We start from the raw sequence: 19,893 nt of genomic DNA on the forward strand, positions 1-19,893 counted from the left end.
AACAAATCGATCACTGAATGTGTCTCCAATGTTTCTCGAAGAATGATTGGTTCTAACATTTTCTTGAATACCTGCTCACAAGTCACAACATAATTAAATTATTTATCTAGAAATATATTTCAAAATGTTTGGGAAACAAAATAAAATTATATTTATTAATAACAATTCGTGATAATCTGACCACCCCACATGACACACTCAATCGACTCTCCTAACGTGACAGGTTTGGGAACCATAGATATGTACACCTCGAGATACACATCTTTATGGGGAAGTGCAGTTTTGTATCCCAAGGCGTACAGATCTACGGTTACGATTGAGTGTGCCACGTGGAGTTGTCAGATTATCACAATTTTAAGAATAATAATATTAGGGACAGTTAGAAGGATGTAAATTCATTCCTACAATATATACCTTCCATACAATGTCTAGAGAGAAATTACTGTCAATAAAGACAGCTCCGATTATCGACTCCACGAGCAACTTGGGTGTATCAATGAGCCCATTTGAATTCAATGGATAATCCAAAATTGCTTGTTTGAACTGTTGAATCTGGAAAAAATTTAAGAAGCAAATGAGACCAAAGTATGTGCAATATGAACAAAAAATCTATATTTATTTGGCTCAAATTTATTATCAATGTTATTTCTAGATCCTATTCAAATAGAAATTAAAATAATTTAAGCAATAAAAAATATTGAAAAAACATGCTATGATAAAAAGAAAATTATCAAAGACAACCTATGAGGTCAAAATTCACATTTGGATGTTCCGCATAATCAGATCCCAAAATTTGTTGTTTATTTTTTCAGATATACATCTATCTACTTTCATTGTACATCCTATTAAACATGCTTTTGTATTTGTTATAGTTCTCTATACTCATATACTTTCCATGAGCACGCTCATACATCCTCCTACAAACATACTAGGGACTACAATCGTGATTATAGAACCATAATTCTTTTTCTTGTGTATCCCGAAGTAAAGGATCAACGGTTCTATGATGAGGGTGACTAAAAAAAGAGCATCAAATCATCACAACTCAATTAAAAAACATTCCCAACCCTTAAACTGCAAAATCCATCTGTCAAAAATTTATATGTACCACAATAGTATGTATCCAGTAGACAATTGTAAAGGATGGAACTACTAACCCCCAGATGAGTGTCTTGACATTAGGACTTCCCATATACATGACATTATACATCAGCTTAATAATGCACACAATTTTTCTTGAATACATACACGGACCTACATAAAAACTTATGATCTTCTTCTCCTTTTCAATCTTTAATTATTATGAATATTACTAGTTCAGGTCAACTCACATGTTGTCTATCTAACTCAATTTGTTGAGATATTAGAGTCGAGTGGAGTTAATATGTTTCATACAACTAAGAAAGCAATTAAAAATGATTAGAAAATACCTTAATTTCCGATGCCACCCATTCCCAATAAATGCTCAGCATATCAATGGAAAACTACAAATATTAAAATTATTCTTCCACAAAGAATATAATACAATAGGCATTATAAGATCATTTAACTACCAAATTAATAAATATATAAAAAAAAAAGGTTTTAAATGTGCAGTCAACTAAAATTTGAATTGTGATACTTTCCAATTGAAAATTAACACAATCATCCATCCAATTGATCAAACTTGTAGATATAACAAATCAAATTCATCAATAATAAGTGGATGTCGCAAATATACAGTAAATGGCTAAGAACATTAATTAATGCACCTTGCAAGAGGGACCTCTTTCTCAATTTCCCCCACCCCCCTAATTTTTCCATCTTAACTTGATCGTCCATTAAATAATCTTTTTCTTTATTAATGCCCTGCAACGCCTATGAAATCGTGAGATTGACCAATTAAATTGTCGAGATCGAGAATTCAAATCCATTGAGATCAACCTTTCTTCCAATCATTGAGATCAACCTTTCTTCTAAATCGTTGAGATCGACAATTTATGACCCTCAAGATTAACGACTGTAAATCACTGATCTCGACTTTTGAACATGAATCATTCAAACTAAAATTGTCGAGATTGATCTTTTTATAATCCTCGTTCTAGACACTTGAACATGAATTGTTGAGACCATACATTTAAATCATGGTTCTAGATAATTTGAATGGTTGATCTCGATGATTTGTGTTCAAACGTCCATAACTGCAATTATAAAAAATTTAATGTTGATAATTTTAATCGTTGGTCTCAATGATTCATGTTCAAAAGTCAAGATCGGCAATTTAAAGTTGATCCCAATGATTTGAATAATGATTTGAATAAGGTATCACCCCACCCCCAAAACTCAATCTCCCCAAATCTCAACCCTATGCTTAATGGAGATTTAAAAATCTAAAACAATACATATAAAAGAAGTCCTTATTTTTTCACTTCTCAGCTATAGGGTTTGATGGAGAGCCCACATCTCAACCATAGGTTTTATGGAAAGCCTCCAAATCCCATAATTCTTATCTGCAAAAATCTCTTTTTCTCACATCTATGTTGTAGGTTCGATAAAGCGACTAAAAAAACTACGCATCAAATAAAAAAAAAGGACTCAAAATCCCACACCTTCTATTCGATGAACATTCAAGTAGAGTTTTAAAATTATGTTTTAATTATTTATATATTTTAATAAATCTAATATATATACATCGAATCAATGACCATAGTCATCTCCATCAACATCAACATCATCTGTGTGAGTTAAAAGATAACTAGTTTTGGGAAGAGAAATCAAGATTTTTTTTTTTCATTTAGATCATTTTTTTCATTGATCTATAAGAGATGAGGCCTAGTCAAGGAGCATATTATTAATCTTAAAACATAAGAGTACCTCAAATAAAGATGTTTCTGTAAACCTCAAAAATCGTTAAAAGGGTAATTACAACATTTTCACTTCAAAAATCCTTTTTTTTTATAAAGGACTTTTTGATAATTAAAATAAATAAATAAAATGGTCTTTGCAGTCATTGTCTCCCCCTTTTTTTCATTATTAAGAGCCCCAAAAAAGAAAAGCATAAATCTGTTTTTTTTTCCTCGACTCATCAGCATGTTAACCGGAAACTTCAAACATCTCCACGATGAGAACAATTAAATTCTTGATGAAGAAACAAAATATTAAGAAAAAAAATATGGAAATCTTCTTCTTTCCCCAAATCTTTAAAATAAACTCAAATCATTCAACTACACACCAAAGGAGAAGAATAAATCGATTATGAGGTAAAAAGACAACTTCTACTCTTCAAGATTCTTTAATTCAAATACATAAAGAGAGCACATATATCCATGTTAGCATGAGTCATTCAATGGAGGTGAAGTTACCAAAAATGATTTCTCGAAGAAAAATTTGCAATCACTCAAACATTCAAAATCAGTTGTCAATGAAAGTCCAGAAAAACAAAATATAGTAAACTAATATGAACTAATAAAGTAAGATTTCAAATTTCCAAAAAATTGAGAGAACCAAACATCATGTTTTCTCATCTAACTCCTTCATTTTCCCCTGTTTATCCTAATTTGTTTTCAATATATTAGAAGAGATGAACACAACAAAAACTCAACCTGGGTTTCCTTAGGAAACCAACAATTATAGATTTTCTAGTAGGGAAATTTGCAAATACTCAAACATTCAAAACCCATTGTACATTCCAGGAAACAAAATATATTAAAAAAGTAAAATGAGGAGAGATCCACTTAAACTAAAGCAATATTTAGAGAGCTTCTATTGGCACACCACCTTTTCTTAAGAACACCTCAAGTATCATATGAATTGGTGGGTTATTAGTAAAACTTGGTGTGCCAATAGAATCTCTATATTAAAATTCCAAACAAAACAAATGAGAGAACAAAATATCATGATTCACTCATCCTGAGTGTCTTTAGGAATCAAACAATTTTCATCCATGGGAATATCTAGAATATAAACTAAAAACATCCCATTTCAACTAATTAACAACAGGACCAAAACCTAAAAATGATAAAACCTTCCAAAACCTAAAGCAAAAGGTATGGTTAACTGTAACAAGGAAAAAAAACTCCAAAAACTGATAGAAAAAAAAAAATTAGAATCCAAAAACCTAAAACCAAATTTCATATCAAACGAAAAAACAAAAAAAAAAAAAAGAGTTGAAGAACAACTAACTATTGTTGAAGATGCAACTTCGACCCTTTGATGTTCAAGACGATTTGAGGTCATATTTCAGATAAATTCAGAACAAAAAGTCAAATGTATCCCCTTCTCTGTAGAGAGATAGGGAGAATGCGACCCTGCCTGTAGAGAGAAAGATGAAAAGGATGGATTGGAAATTTCTCACAATGCTCTCTTTAATAAGCATTTTCAGGGGAAAAAAACAGAGATTCGTCCGATCGAATCTCTGTTTCCGCAGAACTTTCAGTTGCTTTTTTGACTAAGATTTTCTTTTTTTTGCGCGGGCTACCTACGCCCACTTTTCTGCTCGTCGTTGATGTAAATAGTGTGTAAGATGGTAAATATCCATTTTCGATTTTATTATGTTTTACGTCGTACACCACCATCTAATCCTCACTTAACAAATGCAATATTCATATCGAAAAATCCTATCAAAAATCAATTACTTATTTTTTTCCCAGATTCTTCAGACAAATATATTTTGATCCATTTACGAGGACATTGTTCATTAAAATTTAAATTTTTTTATCATTATATAATATAATTAAGTATTTTGATAGATGAAAGTAAATTTTTATCATTTATTTTCATCATTTTTTATTTTTGGAATTAGTTCTAAACGTTTTACAAATGAATCATATTAAAAATCGATTTTATCTTTATTATTTGCATTAAAAAACCAAATTTTTAGTACATTCTGTTGAGTTTAGTCTCACATCGAATACAAGCTACCTTGTCTCTCTCCTTATAAGATCTTAGGCTTCTCCACTCATTGTCAATTGGCTTTGAATTGAATCCCCAAATTTATCATGGTATCAGAGCGGGCCTCCTTTCTTTCTTCCACATAATTTAGTTCATATCTTCACGTGCTTCGGCCCATTCCAGCCCACACGTACGGGTTCGTGTTGAGTTTAGTCCCACATCATATACAAATTACTTTGTCTCTCTCATTAGAAGATCCTAGGCCTCTCCACTCATTGTCAAATGTTTATCATGCTCAATAGGTGAGTATTGAATTCATAAGCTCTATTTCAGTAGGTACATTCATTCATTTGTATTTTTTCACATGAGATCTTCATGTAAATAATTGTTTGGTGTATACCTATTATATGATAGCATATTTTCAGTATATTTCTATTGAATTTATCGCTCTTAGATCCGTAGTTACAAACCAAACAATTCCTTACACAAAATCCCACGTGAAAAATAAATTGATGGGTGGAACTAGGAAATTTTTTGTTGTATACACCCACAAGTACAAATGGGTTAAAGTAATAAGTGAGTGTGGCGAGAAAAAAAAAATGGACGTTGATAGCATGCCCTTTTTTTGGAATGTTTTTTTAACATAAATTAATTTTGTGTTTAGAAAAGCTTTCTTTGATCCAAGTCACTCAAAAAAAAATCGTGAAAAAACAGCTCCTTACTCTCCTCTTTTAAGGAGAGAACTGCTATTGGCACCCCAATTAAAATAAAGAAAATAAGTGAATGGTTGAAAATAAGTAAAATTTGGGATGCCAATTAAAGTTCTTTCATTTTTTTTTTTTTTTGCTTGATTTCTATTTTTTGTGTTTATGATTTTATATAAGCTTGATTATAATTGTAAATGATTATTAAAATTGATTGAATTATTATTGTAACGTTCTGTAATGTCGAGATTGTGATTTGAGTTAAACCTTCATAATGTTTGAAGAGTATATTTTAATATTTAATTGGGGTGTGATAAATAATTTAAGAAATTGGGGTGTAATAAGTAAGGTTGGGATCCCAATAGCAACTTTCTTTAAGAATTATAAGATGGTTAGGTGCAAAAGTCTATTAAAATAATGTTGTCATTAGCACCCCAACTTTTACTTATTACACCCAAATTTAAATAAAAGAAATGGATTTTTTCCAAATCATGCACAACATATGTTCAAATTCCGATTTTGGTACATTGTTCATTTTAATTTTCAAAACATGCATTTGAGTGAATTCGTTACTTTTATAATCAATGAATTCATAGAAGTGATGAACTCAAGACTTCAAATCATATAAAAATGATAAAGGCATGTTTTGAGAACTAAAATGAACATTGTAACGAATTCAAGATTTCGTCATATTCAAAAATGAAGATTCACCCTAAAACTTACAAATAAGTCAATGGTTAGACTAAGTAAAAGTTAGGGTGCTAATAGAATCTATCTCCCTGTAGGTTTGTATTTGTTAGATTTAGGATCTTATATGAGGTTATCCTAATTGTGAACAACTGCTGGTGTGTTATAATGCCTTTTAATGTTCGGTGATAACACGAACATTTTAAAGATTTAAAATTGTACCAAGTTAGTCATGCTAGCTTGAATCATAAAGTAAGGTTTGTTCTGATAACAAACTTGATAAAGTAGGGGAGTTTTTGTAATAAATTGCAACAGACAGGCCTTGCCATGTAAATCTCCCAAACAATAATGATGAATGACGTGATTTTGATTCTTGCATATCCCGATGGAAAAGATCTATGATTCTATGCCCTTACCACGTTAGCCACGTACCAAATCGTGCAACAAAACCTTATGCATTCATCACGACTCTTAAATGAAACCCATAGGTTAGGCCAATAACACCCTAATTTTTTTAAATAAATTACATATCCTCACTCCTAACCATGTGGATCCCATTATGTAAAATTGATTGCCAATGCCACAAACATCTAGATTTCATTGTAAAACTCAGATTTTGAAAAGATTCACAATAACCTGATGCGTTTGACATGGTAGTGCACAAAACGATAGATAATTTTCTTTGGGATACACAAGGAAAAAGTTCAATGGTTCTGTGAACATGTCACATCTAACACGTCCCTTCATCGCGTTAGGTTATCATTAGTCTTTTTGAAAAATGACCAGTATTTCCTTGAAGTTTTAAGTTTTAATGTTGAAGAGAGTAAGTCTTCATCAAGTGAGGCTATCTTCCCTTTTTAAGTCCATAATAAGTTCCTTGAAAGTGTTTTAATATCCATAGCAAGTTGTTTATTTATTTCTTTTAAGTTCCAAGTATTACTTTAAAGTTTTAAGTTTAGTTTTTACTTTAATGGCATGCATACATACTTGCACACATACCACTCTTTAGTTTCCAAAGTGACTAAGAGTCAAAAGGGTGAGTCTCTCTAGACTTATTTTTAAAACTCTCAAGTTTATAAAAACCAGTCCTTAGAGAACTTATTTTCATGTATGAAGGTGAAGGCTCTCGAATGAATTCATCCAACCCATGGACGTATCCTTGGAGCCCAATTAACAAAAAAACATACTCTTAAAGAATACATATGTATATAATTCATGTTTGAGGTTCAAAATAGTGGAATCTAGATAACTTTACACTAAAACCTCAAGTTCACAAAAAATTTCAGCAAGCATGTACTTTCGCATATGATTTGCTAATTGAACTCATTCGCTAGATTAAGAGGTCGAACTATACTTTGTTTGATTTGTTAATATTCTACCTTATTTCTAAACTCTAAAAACAAGTTTTAACTCACATTTGGCAAATCTTTGATAACCACTAACTTGGTGGGTGAGACAATATGTTTAACACCTTTCTTTTTTCACAACCAAATCTCCTTACCCTTTACCTCTAGGTGAAGACCAGATTTTGATTTACTATTTGGTAAAAAAATTCAGATTTCTAAAATCTTTTTCATGGTGTCCATTCACACCTTACACACTTTGGATGGTGACAACTCTTAAACCCAAGTAGATGAGGTTTAATATCTTAAAGTCTCAACCATATCTACAATCAAAGCTGTGGGAAACTGGGAAAATTTGGTGACGCGTCAATGGAAATCTTAAATAAGAGATTTTACATCATGTAATTTTCAAAGCTTATTTCGAAAGAAAATTCCAAAAAGATGGGAGTTGAAAATCTAGCAAAAATGTTGAAATTCACGTTTTGCTCTTGAATCCAATTTATTAAATTTTGATTATTTGAATTTTGCATTTTTAAACTATTTTTATTAAATCCAAATGGGGTGTATTATCTTATTTTTATTAAATAACTTAAACTAATGGAAAGGTAAATATAAAATGACATTTAATGAAAAGAAGGTGCTGAAAAATAAATATGTTGATAGGGAAAAATTGTAATGAATTGGGGTTCTGTTGGTACCCCTGATGGGAAGTGACGATGTTTGTCAGTGCCACATACAAAGGCAATGTACTCTTGTTAGTGGTACCATTAGTGCCACTGTTAGACTTGAACCAGCATCAATATTTATTTTTTCTTCCTATTCTTCTTCGATTTTCAAATTCACCCAAATTGTCCAAATCAATTCTAAAACATAAACTCATAAAAAAAATATATCAAAATAAAATTTTCTAGATATGAATGTGTAGAATATAACAATTTTTTTCCTAATTTATAGTAGAAATATAAGGTTCTTGAATCACAAATTAAGATGCATCGAAAATTATGACTATTAGGAAGATCTAGAAATTCTCGACCATTCATCACTACGTGAAAATCGTCAATATTGGCAAAAGAATTTGTTGAGCGGGGCCGACGAATTTTTGAAGTGAAATTCCGCGGCCATGGGCACACGAATTTTGGGTATTTTAACTCATATAAACACAGGTCGAATTTTTCACCTCTCTCTCTCTCTCGATTGTGAGACGCTCTCCCTCTAGTTCAATCTCTCTGTCTCTCTTCCTCTCGATCTCTCTGTCTCTCTTCTTCTCAATCTCTCTCTATCTTCCTCGATCTGATCTCTCGCTCTCTATCTCCCTCGATCTGATCTCTCGCTCTTTATTTGATCGCTCGATGTCTCTCTCCGTCTCGAAGTGATCTTGATCTATAAACATTTAAATTGATAGAGTGAAGTAGAAGCTATTAACCTAAGCATCGAAATCACTCTCGAAATTTCTCAGGTTGGTCGATCCATAATGCTATTCAGGTTGTTGAAGATAAGATCTAGGGTTTCTGATTCTACAAGTTCTTCGATCTCAGAGCTAAGTCGAAGCTAGATCTATTGAACTTGTTGAAGGATCTAAAAGCCCCCACAAGCTTTGCTCTATGTCGCGAAGGTCACTGATGGAGCCCCCAACAAACTTTCCAAGATGTATAAATCTCTCTCTTTCTCTCTCTCACACACACACACATTCACTTTAGATTTCATTAATTGAATCATTGGATCTGTTGTTTAATTGCTACTGATTACATCGATTTGATCTTTTTTTTTTTATTGTTTTTGAATTCTTATGGATGTAGTGAGGTGGTGAGGTTGTTGATTCTCAGTTTACATGGTTGGGACAGGTTTTCTTGAATTTTACAAATCAATTGCATTCATAGGAAGAAATCCAACCATGTAAACGTAGCTTCTGTATGGATTTATTGGATGTTTCTACTCTAAATAAGTAGACTTTCTTGGATTACTTCTATATTTGTTTGTGGATTAGAAGGCCTAGTTATTCAATTTCCATTTACGGATAGTAAGCATATAGGTATTGATCAGCTTCTTGCTGGAATGTAGAGCTTTTACCGGGAATCTGATCACTTTACTATTAATTTGTGCTATTATGTGTTAATGTAGTTCTTTTAATTGCTGTCATCAAACGATGTTTTTTCTATACGAACATTAGCAAGTGATAATGGTTGTTTCCGCTATTTCTTAGCATTTTTCCCTATACTATCAATCTCTCGCACCATGTACTTGGCTCTCGCACCATGTACTTGGCTAGTATTCTTATAATTCTTTCGTTGCTTGGTTTGAGGGTTAATTCAATGTATCTATTGTTTTTTGTAGACATTACATCCTTATGTTACTTAAACATTTCCCAATCATCGGAGTCTTATCCCAAACCATTTCAATCAACTTTCTTCTAGATTATGAAATTCTAGCCTTAGGCCATCAAATATAGGCTTTTTCATCAATTTTTCCTTTTTATGCAATAGGTTGCTCAAATTGGTGAGAGTATGTCATGTTTCATTTCTTTTATTAGTTTTAGTGATTTTTGGTGTCACCTTTCATTTTTTGTGGAGGAGATGACTAAGCTATGTTGATTCTTAGTCCACCACATTTTAGTAGGTTTAAATATTCCTAATTACGGATTGACCCATTTTATAAAGTGTGTAGATCATATTGGATCGTTGATTTTATTCATTGAGTCCCATGCCTTGATCACAATTTGTAGTTGCATCGGCGGTATGGTGCCATTAATTATTAGAGATCATGTTCAGAGGCCACTGGTGGTTGCAGCTACATATGCTCACCCAATTTCTATTAGGCAACTAGTGGCTGTAGCTAGAGATGCTCACCTAATTTTTATGAATAATGATGAATGCACGTGATAAAAAAGACATCGAACCTTGTGGAAGCAGGTTATTTTCACTAGTATAGGAGGAACCTTACTTTTCTTTCAACTTATATCTTCCTTATAACAGATGAAATGGCCAAAGATTACCTTAAGCCTGTTTTAGGTATAACAAAATGGGTTCCAAAGATCAATCTCTTCTCTTGTAAGATTTGTTATTCATTGACTTCGTCTTCATCTTCATCTGCTTATGCTTCATCAAGTTTGAGTTCTTCATCTTGAATTTATATGAAGTCCCCACATTGAGGACAAAAAACTAAAGCTTCATCAGGATAAAACAGTACAAATTGAATTTATATTTTTATTTGTATATATATTTTTTTAAATCTGAGTATCTTTAGATCATAACCCATTATTTATTTCCCCATACCATTAGGGAAGAACAAGAGAGTGAGTTGAGAGAGAGAGAGAAAGATGGAGAAAGAAAACAGAAGCAATTGTGATTTACTTTATTTTTGGCCCTCTTTTTGCTGGCATGCAATGCTAAGATGGTGATTAGTGGGGTTGTCTACTCTCTCGGAGATTGGATTGCACAGGTAATCACATATTTAAAGGACTCCTCTGTTTCCTAGGCATTAATTAATTTATTTTTTTTTTTACATGTGTCTTATTGATATCCTACTGATTTGTAGTGCTACGAAGGAAAACCTCTTTTCGAGTTCGACGAGCACGCATGTTCAGATCGGGCCTTGTTGGGTTCTCTCTTCATGGTTCCATTTCTTATTATTATTACCAGTTTTGCGAGGTAATTATCATGGTTGAATTATTTTCTAGAGGCGTTCATTCCAACTTAAAAATTGATTTCCAAGGAAGGGCTGAAAGAAATTCTGTTTCTTTTCAGGCTCTTTTCCCATTCCAGGACTGGTGGGTGGTTCCCGCTAAAGTTGTGTTTGATCAAACGGCATGGGCGGCAGTTTGGAACAGCATCTACTATATGGTATTGGGTTTCTTGCGTTTCGAATCCCCAGCCAACATTTTTAGGGAACTAAAGGCGACCTTTTGGCCTATGCTGATAGTAAGGATTTTCTTCTTCTCTATGTTTTTTAACTCTTTAACATGTTTTCAGATGCCAACTGATCCACTTGTCTGAAAAAGTGGACATAGGGTGAGAATCCCAGTCAAATTAGAAAAAAATAATAATTGTAGACATTGTTTTTTTTTTCAAAAAAATTGTTTGACCTCTTTTTTGGACATTTTTTTTTCTTTTGATGGGTAAGCTAGACTTGAACTCACGACCTCAAAAGTTGCTTTGCAATGTGTCAAACCAACTGAGCTATGGATCTAAGCCTTGGACGGTTTTCAATAGAGTGAGAGAGGTTTCTTGGTTACTGTTTATTGGATTATGTTGATTTTTATGTAAAACTAGGAATCTCCTCTGGGACCCATCATATGATTGGTTTCAAGTTTGCATGGGTATGGTACAGTTAATGAAGAGAGGAATTGTTTCTTTGTGTGTGAGATGTATACTAGATTCCAGATTTGAAGCATTTTGAGTTACTTTCACTCTCTTCTTTGACTTCCATAGCATATCTTATTTCGACACTTATGATAAAAGTTAGTGGAATAGGGGTAGATTTTCCCAAAATGTCAAGATGCATGCTTGTCCTTGAGGGTAGATTTATACTTTTCTTTTTGTAAGTGGAGAAGAATCCTTGCCAATTCTTAGGTGTCCTTGGTGGTAATTTTACATTCTAAATACACCGGAAACGTTGCTCTATTCTGTGTGGGAGGATGGTGTGTAGGCTGTATAGATGGTATCGAGTAGACTACTGGAAAATCAATACACCTACTGGATTTTGATTGTTGCTAATTGCATTTGCTCGAATTGTTTCGTTTCAAATCCTAGTACATTTCTTATTTTGTGTAAAGGCCCTCTGGAAAGAGTGGTTAGGATGCACACTATCTTGCTTGAGAGACCCATGGCCTTAAAAGATTCAGTTCTAGTGGGAGTGATGGCAGTTTGGTCTTCATGTTTTTTTCAACATTCCTCTGGTTTGTGACTGAAACATAAGTAAAATGTTGTTGCAGGAATCCTAAGAGGTTTGATGACATGGTTTAGAGTTTAGACAATATCAATCTGGTGAGGATTAATTGAGGAATCATCAACTTGATATCTGTAGACACTGGGACTCAGAACGGGTAAACTGAATGTATAAGATAGCTCTGTTGTTCTGGGATTCAGGAAATATAAGCAGCTTACTAAGAAATTGACAAGTACTAGTGAGCTTCCATTGAAGCTTTAGTGTCTAAAGCATCTCATTGAGATTTGTTTTTTCTTTAGCACATGTTATGTACCTATTGCTGAGGTAATAGTGGCTAGAACATGGCAATTTGAACTTCTCAGTAAAAAATAAGCTTTCTGAGCTGAGGTGACTCATTTAATCTCCCCTCAACTTCGTAATTGTTTTTTCTGTTGAGAGAAATCACCTGAAGCTCTTGGACCATGACAGTCTATGGCTAATGATAAGAACCCCAATGTATTGCCTATTGACATTAAAAAAAGCACAACTGAGATCGTCAAACATGCTTTCACAGTGATGTGTTTCGCCCATTTTTATAATAAGAATCACGAGCCAAAACCAACACATATGTCATTGGGTGGACGTCAAATCAGTAAAATTTGGAGTTATATACTTAATGATTTAATGTAGTACCAAAGAAAAAAGACCTTATCTTAGCTTAGCTGTTTAGACCAAGGGAAGTTTATGGAATAGTAGTGCCATGTTTTCATCACTACACCCAACATTCTTTTAGTTTCCTTGTTTCAGGAGGTTTGTTTGGTTACTCTGTGTAATGGACCTAACAGTCACAGAACTACTTGAAATCTCAGTAATCATTTCTGCTTTGTGTTTTCATCTTGTGCTTATCTGGAGTTACAATTGCAATAATTTCATTTTTAATCCAATTTTAGATGGATTTGGGATTATTTTGGGATTTTGTTGGTAGTTTCTTGAAGATGATGCTAACCAACCAGAGGTTGAGGGTGCATACCTGCATGCAATGTGAATTCATATTTGAAATATTCTAGATGATAATAATTTCTATATGTAACATATAAAAAACCAGTGTCTAGGTTTTTTAACCTGGATATCACCATTGGCCATGGCCTGCCTTCATAATTTTTCTGCTTGTTCTTGTTTAAGCTTTAGTTAACAACATGTTTTATTGTAATGTAATAACAGGTGTGAATCATTTTCTACTTATCCCCGTACCTACGATCTACTTCATGCTTGGATGATATTTTCGGACATTGAGGATTGTGGCTGTAGTACAGAGGATCTACTCATAGAGATGGACCGGATGTTACGGCCAAATGGGTCTGTCATCATAAGAGAGAAACCCTCTATCATAAACTATATTAGGAAATTTTTAATTGCTCTGCAGTGGGATGGCTGGATATCAAAAGTAGAACCAAGGGTCGATGCCCTCACCTCCAGTGAAGAAAGAGTTCTGATTGCAAGAAAGAAGTTCTGGGAGGAAGGTTCTGCGACTATGTAGATTCACTCTTACAAGTGCTATATTACCAGGTTAGAATATTTTTCTTCCCACACAAGTTTGAGGGCTGACACGACTTTTCTTCCTTCAACTCATGCTGTCTAGTCCCATAGTTTTCTAATTATTATTAATTTTTTTTATATCTTTCTTTTAATATCAATTTTGTGTTAATCATGTTTATGTTATTTGGAATAGAATGAGCAGTTTCTAAGATTTTAACTCCGAAAAGAGACGATAAAAAAAAATACGTAAAATTAATGTGTATGGATAGTTAATGTTCACAAACTGCTTAGTTTTGTTTCAGAGAAGGTGTTCTTTGGAGTAGTGGATGGGCAAGCTACTATCTGATATTAATTTTTTTAGAAGTGTTCCAGTGGCATCCTTCCTTGAGCTAGAGGCTGCTGCTAGGTCTTGTAGGTGTCTCCTACTGTCCTTAATGCATCATTTGTGCTTGGAAACATCTGTACTTCGTTCAGTGGTTAAAGCCATCTCTATCGGAGCGAAGAAAGCTTTCTAATATAATAGATCCACGGCTCGATGGTCAGTATCCTGTCAAAGGAGCAGTACAAGCAGCTCAACTCACTCTCAAATGCCTAGGGACGGATCCAAGAAACCGTCCATCGATGAAAGAAGTTATGGAAGCTTTGGAACGGTTGCAAGCCGTAAAGGAAAAGTCCAAGGAATCCCAAAACGGTTGCTTATTGGTGTCCAATTGCTTTGAATTGCAATAAGAAGCTTATTGGTGCCCAATTGCTTTTATTAGAGCTTGTTTAATAGTAGAATTTCAATATATAATATGAATTTTGAGTTGTTTAGCTTAATTTGGAATTTGTTTTATGATTTTTCTTTTGTTTTTATTTTTTATTTTTCTGATTTTATTATTATTATTTTGTTTATTGTGATTGGTGAATTAGAGGACCGTGCTATTGTTTGTTAAATCTTCAAATTTGACTGTCATACTCTATAGAATTTTTTTTGTTTTTTTTAAAGCTCATTCTCCAATAATTTGATAGTCCAGGACCGTCAAAAAAAAAAATTCTACAAGAAAATATTTGACGGGAGGGTCCGTCAAATTTCTCAAAATTTGACGGGCTAAGATGGGCTTTTTTCACATAGTGCATCCAAGCTATAAAGCTCACGAAGAATGTGAGAAATTAAGTTGAGTTGGATGTTTCACTCTTGAATGTAGTAAAAAACTCCACTTTTTTGGTCAGTTCAGCTATGATGCATATGCTCTCAAATGTCTCCTCATTCAAAACAAGAGATTGGTCAATGGTAGCCCTTAGCATCTCCTTACTTGATTTGATGTGCCAAAACCACGGGCTAAGTGTCGGTTCTCATCTATTGCCATCAATCCTGTCACCAACTCCATCAACACCACTCCATAACTTAAGATGTCTACTTTGCTTGTAATTTTCCCTGAAACTGAATCAATTGGTCACAAAAATTAGGATTAACAGGAGAGTTAAATCGCGACCATAATAAAATGTCAAAATTTAAGAAAGAGAATTGCTTACCAGCATATTCTGGTGCCAAATATCCCATTGTCCCTGCAAACTTGGTTGCCATAGATTTCTCTCCATTGGCGGCTAGTTTCACTAATCCAAAATCTGAAACCTTTGCTGGGTAGTCATCACCAAGGAGGATTTTTGAAGATATGAGATCTCTATGTATGAATTTTTGGTTCGCAAGACTATAAAGGTACTCTATCCCTTGGGCAACATCCAAAGCAATATTGAGCCTCCTCTTCCAAGATAAAGGCTCTAATTTAAGTCACTCCCAGACGAAAAGATGCTTGCTTAGTGCCCCTCGAGGAACATACTCGTAAACCAAAAGCCTCTCATTGACTTCGATGGAGTATCCCAACAGATTTACTAGATGACGGTGTCGGACCTTTGAGAGGACAGCTATTTCAGCCTCAAATTCATCCAAGCCTGTTTTGCTAAGCATTCCAACCTCCATTCTCTGAACTGCTATTTGTGTTCCATCATCGAAGTCTCCCTTATAGACTGTACCAAAACCACCACGCCTGATCTCATTTTCCGGAGCAAAATTTTTTGTCAGATTACAAGGAACTTGAAGGGATATTACATGGTTCCCTGACTCGATCACATGAGATTCACCCAGCCCACTACTTCCTGATACCGTAGATAAGCTTTGATTGGTGTTATTCGGTACCAAAATGTTAACCATATTTTCGGGATCAGACCGGTCCCTAGGGTCACCTAATACAGAGCTTGGGGCCTGGGTGATGCCTTTCCTCTTCTTGCGGTGGTGCCTACATGTTAGAACCACTAAAAGAACAAAAATACCAAAACATACAAGAGGGGCTACAATCACTTCTAGTGTATACTTTTTCGAAAATTTTGGTCTGATTTTGTCATGGCTAGGACTACTATCATTACTATTAGGGCCTATAGTCGGCAATGTAGCTGACCTATAACCACCATTCAATAGGGGATTTCCATTAGTAACAACCTTCACACTACTACTGAATTTGGGTAACGGAGGTTCGATATTGTTTCCACTTATATTCAACAATCGTAGGGATTTCAAACCTGTCAAACTTGTGGGGATTCGACCTATGACATTATTCCCCTCAAGTCTGATTTCAACCAAAGTATCTAGCTTCCCAATTGAAGGGCTCAAAGTACCATTAAGCTTACAATTACACAAAGTAATAATGGAAACTTTTTTATTTCGATTGCAACCCAATCCTAACCAAGGTCCCTGACATGGATCATTACCACGCCATGCAGAAACAACCTCTAATGGATAATTCAGACCACCAACAAAATCTATAAGTATCGTAACTTCATGTGAGCCTGGAATCTCAGGATCAGATTGACACAAATGATTATTAGAGTAAGATACATTACCAGATTTAAAGTTTGGAATCGAACCCATGATGTAGTTGTTACTCAAATCCAACTTTTGTAACTCCATGTTTGCTAAGTTCTCGGGAATTTGACCAACAAATTTGTTTCCATTGAGGTTTAGATCCATCAGAGAAGGCAATGCTCCAATATTTGCTGGAATTGTGCCTGTGAACTTGTTTCCTTGTAGCCATAACTGTGTCAAAGAGAACATCGATGCAATTAAGTCTATCGGACCAGACATTTGGTCTCCACCTTGATTATTCAACCACAAAATCTGCAATTCAGATTGATTAAAACCCAACGGAATCCCCCCAGAGAGTCTGTTGTAGGACAATTTCACAACTGCCAAATTCCCTAAGAAGTCCGGTATTGGGCCAATCAGATTACAATTCACCACAGATAGATTAGTTAATTGAGGAGAATTCTGCAAGGCTGTAGGAATAAACCACCCTTTAGTCTTGTTTAATGGATTGTCATCCAAAGACAAGACTTGTAAATTGTTGAGCCCATTGAAGAAATCGGATGGAATCGTGTTGAACTGACTCGAACCCAAGTAAGTGCGTTGTAATCGCGACAACCCATTGAATGTGGGTAACTTCCCATTGAATTGGTTCCTTTGAAGGCCTAAATTAGTGAGCTCTGTAAGTTGGTTGAAGTCCTGAGGGAGTGATCCTTTCAAACCCATATCTTGAACTTGAATCTGTGTAACTCTGTCTCCAGAACAGAACAAATGAGGCCATGAAGGAGGGCCACATGGATCATTATCAACTTCTCCCTTTCTAGGCCACTTTAAAAGCTCTGGATTCTCTAACCCATTTTTAAACTCATTCAGAATTCTAAGATCGTTTGGATCTGTGATACTAAAAACAAATAAAACAAAGGACAAAATCGCTGTGAAAACTAGTTTTATCTGATCTTCTCTCATGTTTGTTTCGTAAAAAATATCAGAATCTTTCTTCAACACTGGAACTCATCACCGAAAAAAAAGATTAATGAAGAAACTCATTCATCTCAACAACTTAAAAAATAATATAGAAGCCTATATCTCGGATCGAATGGATACTTTTTGAAAAACCCATCTCAAATAAGAAAAAGATTTACCTAAAAAGAGTTGATTTTTAAATTAATTATTAAAATATAATATTTTTCAAAAAAATTACCTAAAACGATTCAACACGCTGAACTATCCAAACCTGTTTTCAATTTGCTGGACTGTCCCAAGGTATTAGGACTCTTTTATATGGGAAATGTTCAGCAACAAACATTTTGGCAAAACATTTTTCAAAACATGGGTTAGAGGTTTTGGAATAGGCTGATTTTTGGTGAGGATGATCTCTACGGTGAGGAGATCATCATCACCAAAAATCAGCCTATTCCAAAACTTCTAACCCCATCAAAAATGGTTTACAAAAAATGGACGGTCCACAATTTTTCAACTTGTAAACTGGGGCTAGAAGTTTTGGAATGGACTGATTTTTGGTGAGGATGATCTTCTCACTGTAGAGATCATCCTTACCAAAAATCAGCCCATTCCAAAATCTCTAACCCATGTTTTGAAAAATGTTTTGCCAAAATGTTTATTGCTGAACGGGACCCCTTTTATATTTGGGTAGGAAAGAGTAAGGCAGCCTAACAACTTCCGTGCATCCAAAAACAGGATCAAAAGAAAAAATTAAGGGGAATTTAGTCTTACTTCCTATTAGACTCTAGGATAAGTTCAAAAGTCGTTATTTTTTAAAGTTTTTTTCTTTTGGATCTGAGTTTTACCATGAAAAGTAAAGGGGTATGTTGTTGGATTGCCAATTTGGTAATTTATTCGAGTTTACGGATTCTTAGTAAGATTTGAAATCTTACTAAGTTAGTAAGAACACTATTTATAGGGAAGTACGATATGTCCAGAGACATTCAGATGTACAATACCCGAATTTGTCATGTTATGGAGTCATTTGAGTGCCACCTGGCGAGTCATATTATCACGACTTTTTTTTTTTCCCATAAAAGAATCATAAACACTTTAAGATTTGTTGAAGAGATTGGAGTTTTTAAGAAGGTCAACCACGGTTAAGAGTTCTTTAATTTCAACTACGAGGTTGATGAGTACCCATTTAACCCACCAAAACCCGATCTAGTTTCCTTTTTTATTGAAATCGATTAGAAACGGGTCTAATAGGAATTGGGATCCTTAGGTTCTATCTGATGGATAACCGTAGGTATTCGGCACCTATTTATTTTGTCTTTCTTTTTATATTATATACATGATATTTTTTTCTTCATTTTAGAACTAATACATACTATTTAAGTACTTCAATTTTTCATAAAAACAATCAATTTGGAACTCAAAACGAGACATCTCTCCTAAAAAGTTTATTAGTTGTAAAGTAGATGAATTTTTATTGAGAAAAAAAAATCATTAATTCATATATTTAGTGTAACAAATAGTAATTAGGTTGATACTTTGTAGATAATATAGAAATTTTTTGAAAGGAAATTTTTTTACAATAATGATTTGAAATATATTTATTTCCCAATAGATTCTTGAAACTGGAATTGACGGACGGATACCCTTGTTTCTTGGTGATTCCGGTTATTATAACAATGTTTGAGGGAAATTTTTATAATTTAAAATTTTCTTTATTGAGAAGTATTTTTTGTAGTTTCAATATGCAATTTAGTGTATCATTGTCAAGAGGTAATTTCATAAATTTATATGCATATAGCTGTAAAAAATACAGGTGGTATTTTTGTGATTTAATTAATTTCTTTGATAAGTGGTGTTTTAGTAATTTTGATCTGCATAGGTTGTCGAATAATTTTGCAAATGATATGAGTTACTTTCTGTAGTTCAAATCATTTAATGAAATTTCTAAAAAGTCAATAATTAGTTGATTCATCCAAATTTTTCGCAATGCAAATCATTTGCATTGAGTAACTAAGCATCCATAAAATTGATTTCAGAAAATTATTCAAATAAAAACTGGTCATAATTTTAATTTTTCCCTTTATGTTGCATGTTACCG

At 33.8% G+C, this 19,893-nt stretch overlaps 1 long non-coding RNA gene and 2 pseudogenes across 3 annotated transcripts; 1 reads left to right on the top strand and 2 right to left on the bottom strand.

Annotated features, from left to right (window-relative positions):
• Positions 1–454: 454 nt before the first annotated feature.
• On the bottom strand, positions 455–4,462 carry LOC147400150 (uncharacterized). Its single transcript, XR_015179198.1, has 3 exons — positions 4,162–4,462; positions 1,431–1,464; positions 455–552 (listed from the first exon to the last, which is right to left on the bottom strand). It is a non-coding gene; the product is annotated as an uncharacterized LOC147400150 (long non-coding RNA).
• Positions 4,463–10,577: 6,115 nt separating this feature from the next.
• LOC147400151 (uncharacterized) lies at positions 10,578–14,790 on the top strand (annotated as a pseudogene). The gene is made up of 5 exons (XR_015179519.1): positions 10,578–10,704; positions 10,956–11,038; positions 11,135–11,247; positions 11,344–11,517; positions 13,685–14,790. The product of XR_015179519.1 is annotated as an uncharacterized LOC147400151 (transcript).
• Positions 14,791–15,121: 331 nt separating this feature from the next.
• LOC147400152 (receptor protein kinase TMK1-like) lies at positions 15,122–17,941 on the bottom strand (annotated as a pseudogene). Its single transcript, XR_015179199.1, has 2 exons — positions 15,515–17,941; positions 15,122–15,422 (listed from the first exon to the last, which is right to left on the bottom strand). The product of XR_015179199.1 is annotated as a receptor protein kinase TMK1-like (transcript).
• Positions 17,942–19,893: the final 1,952 nt, after the last annotated feature.

The sequence above is a fragment of the Akebia trifoliata genome, chromosome 6, assembly GCF_017979445.1.
Source record: "Akebia trifoliata isolate Shusen 1 chromosome 6, ASM1797944v1, whole genome shotgun sequence".
NCBI classification, from domain to species: domain Eukaryota; kingdom Viridiplantae; phylum Streptophyta; class Magnoliopsida; order Ranunculales; family Lardizabalaceae; genus Akebia; species Akebia trifoliata.